Genomic DNA, 14,449 nt, shown 5'->3' with positions numbered 1-14,449 from the left:
ACAGGTAGCATGTGGCGCAGAGCCTTTCGCCCCCCCCCCCCCCGGCCCCTCCACCGCCTAGGACCTGCAGGGCCATGCCAGTGGGAGCCCCCCACCCTGAGGCAAGCACCCACCCGCAGCCCCCAACCCCCTGCCCCTAGCCCTGAGCCCGGGCAGCCCCTGAGTCAGAACCAGCCACTGCAAAAGTCACAGAGGTCATGGAAAGTCACGGAATCTGTGATTTCTGTGACCTCTGTAACAGACTCGCAGCCTTAAATCATCAGTAGTTAACACATATTCTAAGGCACTATTCAAGGTGAAGTGGCCCGTTAACATCCCTGTAGTCACAGGACCAAAAACAGGGGTTACTGGGCTACAGATTGTCGTAATAAGGCATAAATCCAGTGTCTTTTTGAAGATCATGCAAAACAACTTCAAAAACAGACTCCAAGGAGAGACTGCTGAATTGGAATTAATTTGCAAACTGGACACCATTACATTAGGCTTGAGTAAAGACTGGGAGTGGATGTGTCATTACACAAAGTAAAACTATTTCCCCATGTTTATCCCCCCTCCCCCCCGCACTGTTCCTCACACGTTCTTGTCAACTGCTGGAAATGGCCCATCTTGATTATCACTACAAAAGGGTCTTTTTTCTCTTCTGCAGGTAATAGCTCATCTTACCTGATCACTCTTGTTACAGTGTGCATGGTAACACCCGTTGTTTCATGTTCTCTGTGTATATAAAATTGCCTTACTGTATTTTCCACTGCATGCATCCAATGTAGTGAGCTGTAGCTCACGAAAGCTTATTCTCAAATAAATTTGTTAGTCACTAAGGTGCCACAAGTACTCCTGTTCTTTTTGCGGATACAGACTAACATGGCTGCTACTCTGAAACCTATGATTTTTAGTGTCTAGCAAAGTTATGAATTTAAGCTCCTAGGCTCATCTTTTGAAAGTGTTGTGCAGTTTCCTTTGAGGATGAAGCCTGATAGGTCAGATACAGAGGGATCACTTTGTGAAAGGCAAAAATAATGAGGAGTCCTTGTGGCACCTTAGAGACTAACAAATTTATTTGGGCATAAACTCTGAAACCTTTGTGAAATCTGTTCACCCACAGGTAAAAGGGTGTTTTTGTCTTCTATCATTTTCCTGTGTGAGTTTGTTCAAGAGCGTAGTGATTGTCTGATTTCACCCCCATAGCTGTTATCGGGGCATTCTGTGCACTGGATGAGGTACAATACATGTTGTGATAGGCATGTGTAGGACCCCTGGATCTTGAAAGGCATGTGGTAGACGGTGTAACATTTAGCAGAGGCACTTCCAGCTCTGTCTGTTCCAGCTGGTGCCAGGCCATGGATCCAGAACTACTGGATGAGCTGTTTCTACTTGTGGCTGAACTGTTATTCCAACAGGATACAGACAGAGGATCTAGAAGATGGTGAGTGTCATTTCAGAAGCATTTCCTTCTGAATGGAAGGTGGTGACAAGACTCAGAGGAGAGCTCATTCACAGCAGACAGGAGATATCTGTTGCATGCTGCAACTGTGGTTTCCTATACAGCCTAGTGCTTTTGACACAGGACAACTAGCACGGCGTAGTGGGAATCACATTGTCAGGCAAACCTGGAATTACTAGCAGTAGCTACAGAATTTTCGCAAGATAAAGACCGCCTTCCTGGATCTGTACAAGGAGCTTGCCCCGAATGACCCTCCAGTGCCAGGACTGCAAATGAGGGAGGCCACACCAGTCCAGAAGCACGTTGTTATTGCCACCTTGAAGCTGGCTACCCCTAACTACTACAGGCGGGTGGATAATCAGTTTACTATTGGCAAGTCAACTGTCGATGATATGGTCGTGGTAGCTTGTGAAACCATTAATACTGTGGTTTTGCCACAAGTGGTAGACATTGCTACTATGCCTGAAATAATAACTGGCTTTCGGAGAATGGGGTCTCCAAACTGCGCTGGGGCCACTGACAACACTCAAGTGCCCATAATTTGCCAACCACAAGGACCACATGAATATGTCAACTGCAAAGAATACTACCCTATTGTTCTGCAGGCCTTGGTCAATCACAAAGGCAGGTTCATGAACACCAATGTGGGATGTACAGGAAACGTGCATGACACCAGGGTACTGAGGAGATTTGATGTTTACCTATTTGGACAAGCAGAGACCTTATTCCCTCCAAATAGCATTATCATCAATGGGGTATTTGTGCCCAATTATTTTAGGAGATCTCATTTACCCCCTACTACCATGGCTTATGAAACCATACCCTCACCACAGAGCACCTGGCAGAAGAAGGATTAATTACACACTTAGCAGTTGCAGATGGTGATGGAACATGCTTTTGGAAGGCTGAAAGCAAGCTGGTGCTGCCTACAAATCTGTTTGGATACCAGTGCAGCCAGTTCCATCTGTGCTGTGGCCTGCACAACATCCATGAGGATGAGGGCTAGAATTTTCCCACGGAGTTAACTCAAGATGCTGCTGGTTTGCAGACTCTGTACAAACAATCAAAAGGTGTGCCTGCCATTACTGGGGCTGGGTCCAGAGAAGCAAGAGAAATAAGGGATGCCTTGTGCACCTACATCCCTCCATTGGTCTTAAAAAATACGAAAACAAAAAAATTAAACCTGCCATGCTTAGCAGCATGTTATGCAGTACTGAAGGCTCCCATGCTCAGGGTAGCGGTAAATATGTGGTTGAATACACTGTGGTAAGGGCACGCAGGCAGATTGTTGCCAGACTTGCCATCCTTAGCCTTGTGGTAGATAATCTTTAGGCTCCCCACATTGAACACAGCAGATAGCTTCCAGTGCACAGGAGATGAGTGGGAAGTGAGTAGGTAGATGGGACATAACACACAGGCCCCAAGAGCTGTGGGATGGCACTGGAGCTCACGAGCTCAACAACATGTGCGTTAGCGGCATCTTTACTGCGAGATGGAAAGGTAGGAGAACACCTTACAGCAAAACTCACGCTTTAACCTATACTTCCAGCTGTGTGCATGAACATATGTTCAAAGGGCACAGAGGCTCATATTTGATGTTCTGTGGGGGAGGAGGAGACGGATGGGGATCGGGGGTTGGGCTAAAATGTGCATAAACACACAGGCAAGAACAACAATAACAACCCCCCACTACTCTGCTCTATGTATTCAAGAAATCTTTATAAATATTACAATTTCCAGGATTATTCACTCTATATACTTGTTTGCCATTGTTACCGTTTATGTCAAATGCAGCCAAGACAGACTTGAAAGTTTAGAATCCACAATAAAGGAGCATGAACAATAGAACTACATCTCTGCATCCTCTATTTGATCTCAAAAATTGTCAGTGCTTCAGAGATGAGAAATATAGGAATGACAAAGAAAAATCCCACTAAAGCTACTGTGAAAAATCAGCAAAATATCACCTGCAAAATGGCATAAGCTACTTAGTACATGTACCATGACAAGCAACTGAAGACCTCCTGGATGACCAAAAAGGTAACCTTTACTTTACCATCAGTCTGTAGTCTTCCCTTTCCCCTCTTGTCTCTGTCTCATCTCTTACCCTTCTTGGTGTCCATATCTTTCCTCTTTATTCCCAGTCTCCTACCATAGTGTTTACACCACATGATTAAGTGCACACATGGGTTGATCTGGGATGACTCTGTGAGCCAGTACTTTTCCTAGAGGTCAGGATTTATTTTTAAAAATTAATTATCTGGACCTTATAGTTGTGAAAATTGCCTTCAAAATGTGAACTGCGTGTAAAACACCACAATAAAGTTCAAATGAATCTGCAGACAGCCTGAAACAATAGCTCTGAGGGAGGTGAACTGTTCCCATTCATCTCAAATGGGTATTAACTTTGAAGCTCCATTACGACAATTTAACCATCAACATTATGAACTATTTCATTGCTGAAATAGTTGCACTACTGAAAGCGTGCAATAAACAAAAGGGACAATCATCTTATGCACAGCACACTATGAGAGGCATCTTATTATTCAGGTATCACAAGTAGATGGAACTTGGTTTGCAAGCACAATTTGGGAAAATGTCACATTTTTCCTCCCAGATAATCAGCCAACCTGCAGATGGCTGCTCCTTCCTAGTACTCTACTGCAAAAATGACAGAAAACAACAAGAACATTCCATTGTTTAGCTGTAGAGAACCGCACAAGGAAACAACCTCATCTCTCACCACCAGTCCAATTCTGGATCCTGGTACTGAGTAGCATTTATTTTTGACGTGTTTATTCAGTAGGCTATCCTGAAAAGCATATACAGATATAAAACAAGCTGTGAAAAGTATTTATTTGTAGTGCTCTTCTTTCTTTACTGTCAGTGACTGCCATTTTCACAAACAAATCATGCCTTCCACTGTTGTCCTTTATTCTGCGAACACCAAAAACCCTCCCACAGCTGTTAACATTTGTTTCATTTATCATTTATTGACAAACTAAAGGACAAAGGCATGATTTAACAGATTGCTCTGTGTAAAGACACAATACAGTGCACACACACAAAAAATCATCAAATGCCCCTGTCAGTAAGTCTTACAAAGTACAGCTTAATGAATGTATGCAAATTGCTGTAATATACAAAATGTCTGGTACTACTTCAACAAGTAATGCGCTTATGAAGAAATCTATAGAGAATGGTAAGATACATCAATCTAATTTGTCTTTGAAATAAAGGGATTTGGTTTCCTCAAGATAATTTCAATTTTTTTTTTTTAATGCCTGGTGGAGTGACAGTAAAACATTACATACAATGAACCACCACTTTAGACCCTGGAAGACAGGATTATTAAATTGAAAAAATTCAGCAACAGATAAACTGGAAGTGCATTGTTACATGCTGGTATACTTCAATCTTTTCCGTAGTTGTTTTGACATCTTGGCATTTTTAAAAATCATTACTTCCAAGTCTGCTAAATTAAACATACCCTATTTTTCACAGTTGCCCTAAGTAAGCTTTACCACCATTGAAGTCAGAATTTAAAGTAAGGCTCAGTTTCGTGCTGTCTGGGGGTTCTTAACATTTACACTGACAAAATTATCAGAAGCCCAATTTGCAACTGCCTTTCTTTTTAAACAGTAGGTATTAGAGTTTGTTAATACCTTCCCCCCCCCCGCCCCGCCCCCCCCAAAAAACAAACCAGTTCTTTCGGTGAAAAATAGCTTTTCAGTCAACATTTTCCAGATTTTCATAATTAACAAACAAAACCTGAAAAAAAAATAGTACAATTTCTTAATTTTTGAAATATGAACATTTTTACTAAAAATTCTTTTTAGAAACCATGATGTTTTGGTTTTCAGTGTTTTTTGTACAAAAGATTGACAAACACAAACAAAATGTTGGCAAATGCAGCGGGGGGGGGGGATTAATTTTTTGGTTTTAATTTCCAGTGACAAATAATTGATATTTTTCAACCAGTCCTGCCATCTATGTGACAGAATGTTTATACCATTTTCCTTACACTAGTATCTGAATGTCAGCAACAGTGACATATTTGAGACATATGTCTAGAGACCCCAGCATGTCTCCATGAGCTATGGTAGCCACCATGAGCACTGTATGTTGGAACCTGTAGTCTCTCCAGGCCACATCTCTATAAAGAAGAGAAGGAGAGCCTGGGCCACAAGGTAGAACTCTGTGGACTGCAGTTGGCCAATAGGCTACACTTGGAATTAAAGCCTAGGCTAGGAGGTTTCCACTCATAGTTTACAATGGGAGTTCTCAGAAGAAAGTGTATCATATTTTTGGGACAGCAGATTGTGACAAAGCTACTCCAGCAGCAACTGAAAGCTACAGATTTCCTGGATCCTGATCTTTCTGGTTTTAGGTCTGTGTATGAGACAGAAACAGCACTTTCTGTTGATGATCTCACAGTGATGGAGAAGCCCCAAAGATGTCTGTGCCAATTCTTTTAGATGCCACATATCAGGGCTGGAAAAATCCACTCACCTTGACAGAGGTTATCAAACTCTGCAGGATCAAGGCTTTCATATGAAAGAGAAAAGTTTCTAGTGCTAGGATTGTGAAGAAAAATACCCACTAATAAACAATTGTAAGGATCTTAATATATGCGTCAAGAGCAGTCCATTATTTGAGTATAGCATGGATGCTCGTTGATAATCTTAAAAATTTAAACAAACACATTTTGTCTGATAAGTGTCCTCACCTAACAAGTATCAGATCATCCTTTACCCATGTCATACTACTGTAGAACTATTTACCATAATTAACAAACAAACGCAGGTTTTACTCATCTCATTAGGCAAAATGACTAAATTGGACAGTGTTCCATATAAAACTTTTGCATCTCTGAATCAGAGGATCTGGATCAACAGCAGAAATGAACTAAACTCTTCATAACAGAAAGCTCAGGTTGAAATACATCATCAAAAAATCACTACAAACACCTCATTTTCCCAATAATTTGTATAACTCTTGCACTTCTGTTACACTGAATATTCAATAGTCTGACAGTTCTAATAGTAGAAAATGGCTCTTATGTCTCTACAAGTGAACACATAATAGAATGCCTTTTTTGTAGCATTATTCTAAACTTTTATTTTATTATTTACACCATTGAAATCTCAGCTGACAATCAAATGTTAACTGCATAAATAATCTTACACCCATTTAAGATGTACCAGTATTTAACAAGGATGCCCGTTATAATACTTAGGCCTAATTTTGCCTTTAAATATGCATGTTGGTGGCTCCCCTTGGCTTCAGAGAGTCCCATGAACATATAGCCAAAGACTGAAATATGAAAAATAAATGAATATGCCAAGTATCGCTGTACTACACATCATAATACACCTCATTTTTCAGATTTCCCCTACCATTGTCATCATTATCATTCATATTTTCAGTCTCTTTTTAACATCAGCCTGAAAGTACAGCAAAATTTCCCTTCTTTTACTCTACCCTTCGTCTACATCAAGAGGAACAGTTTATGCTTGACGTAGTTAATAAAGGCAAATTAAGGAAACTCATTCTCTCCCACCTCCTCTCTTATCCCCTGAACCCAGATGAAATTATACTAATTAACATAAATTAAATGAAACATTCTAACTTCCCTGGAAGGGGGAGGAAAAGATAACCTCTGGGAATCCGTCTTCTTAAAGCTCTCCTAAGATGCAATGTCTAATAGACTTTAGAAAAGTCTGTATAGACGACTTCAGCTTCAGTATATCAAAATAGCTTCAATAAAATATATTAGCATGTGCATCACTGGCAAAATAACCTTTACACATTGTGCAATGGAGTGTGCTGCAGGTAATGAAATAAGACTTTTTAAACTCATTAATTCATTATCTTCACCCAGGGGCACCAATTTGTAAAGTCTGGGTGAACCTCCTCAAGCAGATGAACAAGGATCAGAGCCAATCACCAACTAGACAGTTTTGAGCAGCCTGTTTATTAACCAGAGCCAATTTTAGATGTCATATGTAAGGTGATGTAAATTAGACCTCCTTACACTAAGAGAGACTCTCACAGACCTGCTTAAAGAAGGAACCATACAAATACAGTTACAAGATGACTTCCGTTATACCTCTGGTATTTTGGGGAGGATTGTCTGGAAGACAACCTCTCTTCAGAAACATTGCTTAGAGATTGATCTGAACAGTCACTGAAAGAATATCTGTTCTTGAGGACAGGGTGTAAAAATGTAAAGCGTGGCTTAGAGAAATCATCATTCCATGTTCTTAGCCACTGTGTTGTAATGCATGCAAACTGAAACTCTTAGTTAGCACACCCTCTTCTGCAGTCAGGCTATAAAAGGAATGTGTCTTTCAAACTGGATTGGGATTTACTGGGGGGATGATGGATTCAGTGGCTGGGTTGAAACGCATTCTGAGAAAGCCACAGAAATAGTTAGGGAGTGCAAACATTTCTTTGAAAGTTCATTCTATCTTCTTGTCTACAGTATTCCTGGGGATACATTGCCATCCAGCGAGGTGTCACCTGTGGTAGGACCAGAGACTGCTGAAGGACTCTGCTCAGGTGGTCTGTTTCTTTTTCGTAAGACAACATAGCTTATGGGAGTTATGGAGACCAAAAATTTATGATCGGGGTGCTCCAGACAGAAGATTGAGAATTTACCAAACAGTGGACAGGCAGGATACTTTCGCTTATATCTTCCAAGGGCAACAATGATCCTTAACGGGCTTGGAAGGACAATCATGTCTTGCTCAGTAAGTTAAGTAAGGTATTCTTGTCCTCTAGTTTATATTCCCTAGCAACTTTTCAACTTTCGATACCACTGCAAGGTTTCTGCGAGATCAAACTCATTCTCTACATAGGCAGCAGCGACAAATTCAGAATAATGCTTCATCTCTCCAGATCAGCTTGCTGGAACTATCTTTGTTAAACTGACCCCTTCCTCAAATGAGCTATCCTCACAAAACTGGATGGAAGACTCACTAATCCCATGATCTGTCTCTAGATCTGCTCTATTTTTAGTGGGAAAGAAGAGATGAAGCATACCTGACCGTGCCTTCTATTCCCTGCATGCACAGTTTTAAATGGTGGGCAGGCCAGCTTACAGTATAGCAACCTCAGTTGCTGGCTTACCCTGGAGTTTCACAGTTTCTCATCCTCTGGCAGGCTAATCTTCTCTTCTTCAGCAAAAGGGGGTGGAAAAATGAGCGGGTGGTTTGGGTTGGCTTTGCTCCAGATGCGGCCACTAGTGAGAGTCTAACTGGGGACCTCACAATGGGGCAAGGAGGCTGAGGGAGAAACTAAAGGATCACCAATTCCCCCTCCTTTGTGGCAAATGACCCCTATGATGGTGGAAACTTATGATGGTGTTTTTGCACTCCTGTTCTTATGTACCACTATTACCTATGTTTCTAAAGAGATACGAGATACTACTTCCCTGTCACAAGACACACTGATTGCACTCTGCTGTCATAAGAACAGAAGTGCAAAAACATATATTTATTGTTCCTTCCTCCCTAACCTCCCTCCAACTACTCAACAAAGTAATATTACAAGAAAAAAATCGACCTTGTGTTGTATTGATCTTGATTTTTGCTGTTGCAGCTACTCATAATTGGTTTAAGCTTTGCCGTTGTAAGGTGCCAATTGCTGTCAAGCAATACACACAAACAAAACATCTGTTAGGTACATCTCACCACTTAACCAAGCTACATGTTGAATGGGAAAAAATAGAATATGTTCATAAAATAATTGTATTAATTTTTCATCCTATATGAAAGCTCAAATAAATTCTGAAGAGGTTTGTAGATTAATTTTAGTTTAAAAATAAACCTGAGGGAGCCACAGACTTAATGTACTTACTGCTGTTGGCCTGTAACACTGCAACAGCAAATTGGAGGAGTCTTCATAAAGAATCACCATTCCATTCAAAGGAACACGATTTCCCTTAGCAGGAAACATTAGATGTTCTCAAAAACTCACACATACAAATATTGAGGAATGTGCTTTCAAGTGTAACAGTAGCCTCCTACCAATCCTCTGTAACCCTACTTTTCCCATAACACTCTGACTTTTTAATGCAGAATAAGTTTCTTCCCTAAGATGGACAGGGCTGCATTTTCAAAGAATCCATTTAAGATGCAATAGCAAGAGACATATTTTCATTGAAGCAATATAAGAAATGCAGCTAAAGAATAGAACGTATCTGTATGCTGTTTTGTGCCTGAAGTGCTCAATTAACATAAAACAGAATATGCAGAATTTCTGATTTTCAAAACATTAATGGAAATCTATGCCTGCACAGCTGGACACTGATCGATGCCTCCTTGATCCTGTCCCCTCGTGTTTGTTCCGGTTTTGTGTGATGCAAATAGATTGTGCCAGATCCTTTCCCTCCCCGCACTCCTCTTCAGCCACTGGATTTTGATAACCAAAACTAAAGTAATTTACAGCAGGCTACAACTACCCGCACACACACACACTGTTACTAAGACAAAAATGTTAAATTAAAATTTTATTTTAATAGAATTTTATCCTTTAGAGTCACCTTTAATGTTTATCCCCAAGACAACTGACAGGAAGAAAAAGGAAAAACACTAAAGGTAAGCCCATGTTCAGTTCCTATGCTGGTCCACAAAGGGCATGAGGTTCAAGGCAACAACACAAGAAAGCTTCCTTACCTTGTGCGCACACACACTGGAACTATGCAAAATGTTTGTCTCTAGCCCATACTGATGCCCAGATACTACGTTGATCGCTGTCAACAGAAGAAGTTAGACAGCTGGATAGATAGGAGTGAGGTCAGTGCCACTGCTGATAGGAGCTTGTCTAAAGTGAGTGGACATGAGCAGAGCAGGCCAGACCCAATAGAAAGTAGATGTTGCACCCTCTTCTGAAGTGACAGAGTGGCTGCGTGCGCACTCTGTGATCCCCAAAGTGTACCTCTACAGTGCCCCTAACAAACGGCTGTGCCTTAAAGACAACAGAGACTCTACCACTTCATCTCTGCCAGATTAGCAGGGTAAAACACTCTCTCATCTCTCCCCTTTATTTCACTGCTTACAGTAACGTATGAGATCATTGGGACAATGGAACTCTCTTCAGTAAGGGTAAAGCTCATCTGTGAGGGAGAACTTCCCTGGGGGCTGATCAAAGACCATGGAAGGTAAAGCTCATCTGTGAGGGAGAACTTCCCTGGGGGCTGATCAAAGACCATGGAAGGTAAAGCTCATCTGTGAGGGAGAACTTCCCTGGGGGCTGATCAAAGACCATGGAATGAACTCCCTCAGGAACTAAGGACCATCACAAACCTCATCATCTTCCACGCTAAGTGCAAGTTGCCTATCTTTGACCTGACTCCTCTAACACATGGGAACATATATATAAAAACACAAAAACAAAATAAAACCGACAAAACACACTCAACCAAACCAAAACACTTCACTATGCACACTTCTCCCCCAGGGGTCAGGATGAAAGAACAAACGACATGTGACAGATGTTAGTCATGTCACCTAAGGCACTACTGCAAGGTGCTAAGATACTATGGTGATGAACGCAGTGTAAGCACCCATGCAAAACAGAATAGAGGTTGTATCTTTTTCATATGTCCTTGAACTGTGAGTATATTTGATGCTCCCTCTTTAACAGCATTGTTATCTGTGGATTGGACACTGCTGAAGTATGTTCTTTTTCATTTTATATGTAGGACCAAATTCTACAGTCTTTATTCTGGCAAAACCTTAATTAAAACGTCAGTAGGAAATCTGTTTTAATTAAGGGACTACAGAAAGGGCCATAGGATTCGACCCACAGTATTCTGTCACAGGTTTTTTTTTCCAGTTTCCTTTTTAACTATCTGAGTTTTTATATAAAATAGTTTTGCTCTTTCCAATCTATTTCCAATAGACAAATCTACTAAACTGGAAATTACAATTCCCATCAACCATTTCTCCACTGATTTAGGGCCCTCTGGAGGTGAATATGTAGACACATCCATTTCCCCTAGCCAGTAGGGCAGAATTGCAATGAAACACCCTGACCCAGGAAGTATCCTGGATTTTGGAGAAGCAACAGCTGCTGGCAAGCCAGGAGCAGCTGAATGCAGGGAAATTTCCAGGGAACTGTGTGCAGAGAAGGCTGCAACAGCAGCCAGGGAACCATGTGTGAAACAGGACATGATAGTTGGACACTGCAGGAAGGTTCAGGTCTGTGTGGAACTTGTGAGGAAGCAGCAGACACTGGGCAGGGAGCCAGTGCAAAGGCACCCCCACATGACACACAACTACCTGAGCCTGACCTGGAAATCTGCAAGCTCTTATTTGCTTTTAATAAAGAACTGGACTAGGCTTCCCCCCAAGGGCCAAACAGGAACTACTATTGTTTTACTTTGAGCTGTACCTGTTTAAGATAGTCTATTTATGGCATTTTCAGCTTTCCCTTTCTTGCCAGCCCTAGTAAAATACTCCACTCGAGATACATGTCTGGGGGGACCCACCAGGACTAGTACCTATAAGGGTCGAGCAGCTGAAGAACCTCCCGCACTGGCCTCTGAGCTGTGGGACACCTAATACACTACTAGTACCTTAAAGGCTTGGTATACCACAGCACTGCACAGTTGTAGCAATTAGTTTGGTGGGTTTTTAAAAAACTTAAATCCTTTAAAAAAATGATCTCAAAATCAAATACATCCCTCAGTAGTCTGACCTGAAGAAATGCAGACTAATGCATTACAAATGCAGTTTTGAAATGCATCATAACTACACATGAAAATAGAGGAAGTTTGCATGTATTAATTGGTGCTTAAATGTTAAAGTGTCTGCAAGTGCAATTGTGTACCCAAATAAGCCCACCACTGCCAATTTTATTCATGCAATACAGGCACATCCTATTTTAAAATTATCCCCATCTGTTAGATAATACTCTCTCCTGCATAGCATGCCACTCAACATATTTTAAGGGAAGCAAATCTTCCCAGCTTTCCACCAGACCCCAGGTGGTTTGGATTTTTCAGTTTAAGCCTTCCTAAGACACAGAGGGCTAGATATTGAAAGCATTATGCAGAACTTGTATATTAGAAAATGGATTTTTAGAGGTACAGATCTCGCAACTTTCCCAAGAGCAAAGGATTAGATAGGCAAAAAAAAACAAACAAACCACCCAGCAAACTCTCCAACCACCACATTGCATTCCCTGGGGGTTAATTTACTGTACTCAGAAGAGCTGTAAGAGACTGGTCATTCTGTGTCAAGAGCCACACAAGTTAAATATCTGCCCAGGCACATCTCCCCTTTAGCAGTATCTGCATGGCTAATCAAAACTTACTCCTGCAGTCTTAATAGTCTATATTAAAAAGCATGAATGACAAAGCAATTATCCTCCATTTATTAAGCTGACCCCAAGCAGCTACCCAGATTTCTAGCACTAGTTGTAACAATGGCTGTTCTGGGAACAGTGATATCTGTTTTCAGGAGAAACTATTGTCTCAGATTGTCATTTCTTAAATTCACTGAATTGTGTTTTCAAAGATGGAGATTTGGGTAAACAGACCAGTGCCACTCCTTATCTCCTAAGCCAGGACCTACAAGAAGACTAGGGACTGAATGGCTTGGCAGCAGTTCTGCAGAAAAGGACCTAGGGGTTACAGTGGACGAGAAGCTGGATATGAGTCAACTGTGTGCCCTTGTTGCCAAGAAGGCCAATGGCATTTTGGGATGTATATGTAGGGGCATTGCCAGCAGATCAAGGGACGTGATCATTCTACTCTATTCGACATTGGTGAGGCCCCATCTGGAGTACTGTGTCCAGTTTTCAGCCCCACACTACAAGAAGGATGTGGGACAATTGGAAAGAGTCCAGCGGAGGGCAACAAAAATGATTAGGGGACTGGAACACATGACTTATGAGGAGAGGGTGAGGGAACTGGGATTGTTTAGTCTGCGGAAGAGAAGAATGAGGGGGGATTTGATAGCTGCTTTCAACTACCTGAAAGGGGGTTCCAAAGAGGATGGATCTAGACTGTTCTCAGTGGTAGCTGATGACAGAACAAGGAGTAATGGTCTCACGTTGCAGTGGGGGAGGTTTAGGTTGGATATTAGGAAAAACTTTTTCACTAGGAGGGTGGTGAAACACTGGAATGCGTTACCTAGGGAGGTGGTAGAATCTCCTTCCTTAGAGGTTTTTAAGGTCAGGCTTGACAAAGCCCTGGCTGGGATGATTTAGTTGGGGATTGGTCCTGCTTTGAGCAGGGGGTTGGACTAGATGACCTCCTGAGGTCCCTTCCAACCCTGATATTCTATGATTCTATGAATATTTACGGCCCTACTCTACCACTTTTGTTCTGGATGAGTAGTAAGATCTGTGACAGTGGCAAATTGGGTTGCCAACTTTGGTTGGACAAATTCCTGGAGATTTCATTACATAATATAATCTTTAATTAAAGATTAATCTTTAATTCCTGGAAACTCCAGGACAATCCTAGAGGGCTGGCAACCCTAGTGGCAGACCAGGTGCCTGCTCATGCCAAGGCCTCTAGGCCTCAACTGAATGCTGACCAATACAAAGCTGAAAACCAGGATGGTTTTCAAAATATTTAAAATAGATGTTAAGTTGGTGTTTAGTATTTAGGCTTTATTAAATGCTTATAGGATGCTGCATGCATTAACCTCATTTGTAATATCGGTATCCCATTTTCATGCTGTCTGGAGTGGCTCACAACTGTGCCTCTCTCAGGGCAGACTGTCAGAAAACAAGAACAGACACCCCAAACTGGTGGTATATTTTATAATTAGATTCACTAAGCCAGTAACAAATGTGAACTCCTGAATCACTATACCAGACTTACCATGGAGTCACAGAGAGTCCCCTTAGACTCTCCAGGCTTTCTTGCCAACCAGACAAATGGAACTTTGTGATAAAAGATTACTTAAACCTAAATCACACCACATCAAGTTTCTCCCAGTCCCAAAAGATCAATCACTTACCCCAGATCAATTGGTTCTCTGGATC

The 14,449-nt window shown here is 41.5% G+C and overlaps 1 protein-coding gene across 15 annotated transcripts in view; it reads right to left on the bottom strand.

The window, feature by feature from the left end:
• The window catches only part of ENOX1 (ecto-NOX disulfide-thiol exchanger 1), a 503,910-nt gene that overhangs the window by 417,903 nt on the left and 71,558 nt on the right, over nucleotides 1-14,449 (bottom strand). The gene's annotated exons all lie outside the window — the stretch shown is intronic.

Source organism: Lepidochelys kempii, chromosome 1, assembly GCF_965140265.1.
Source record: "Lepidochelys kempii isolate rLepKem1 chromosome 1, rLepKem1.hap2, whole genome shotgun sequence".
Lineage (NCBI taxonomy): Eukaryota > Metazoa > Chordata > Testudines > Cheloniidae > Lepidochelys > Lepidochelys kempii.
The sequence above is the reverse complement of the archived record's forward strand: the minus strand, read 5'-3'. Positions and strand labels throughout refer to the sequence as shown.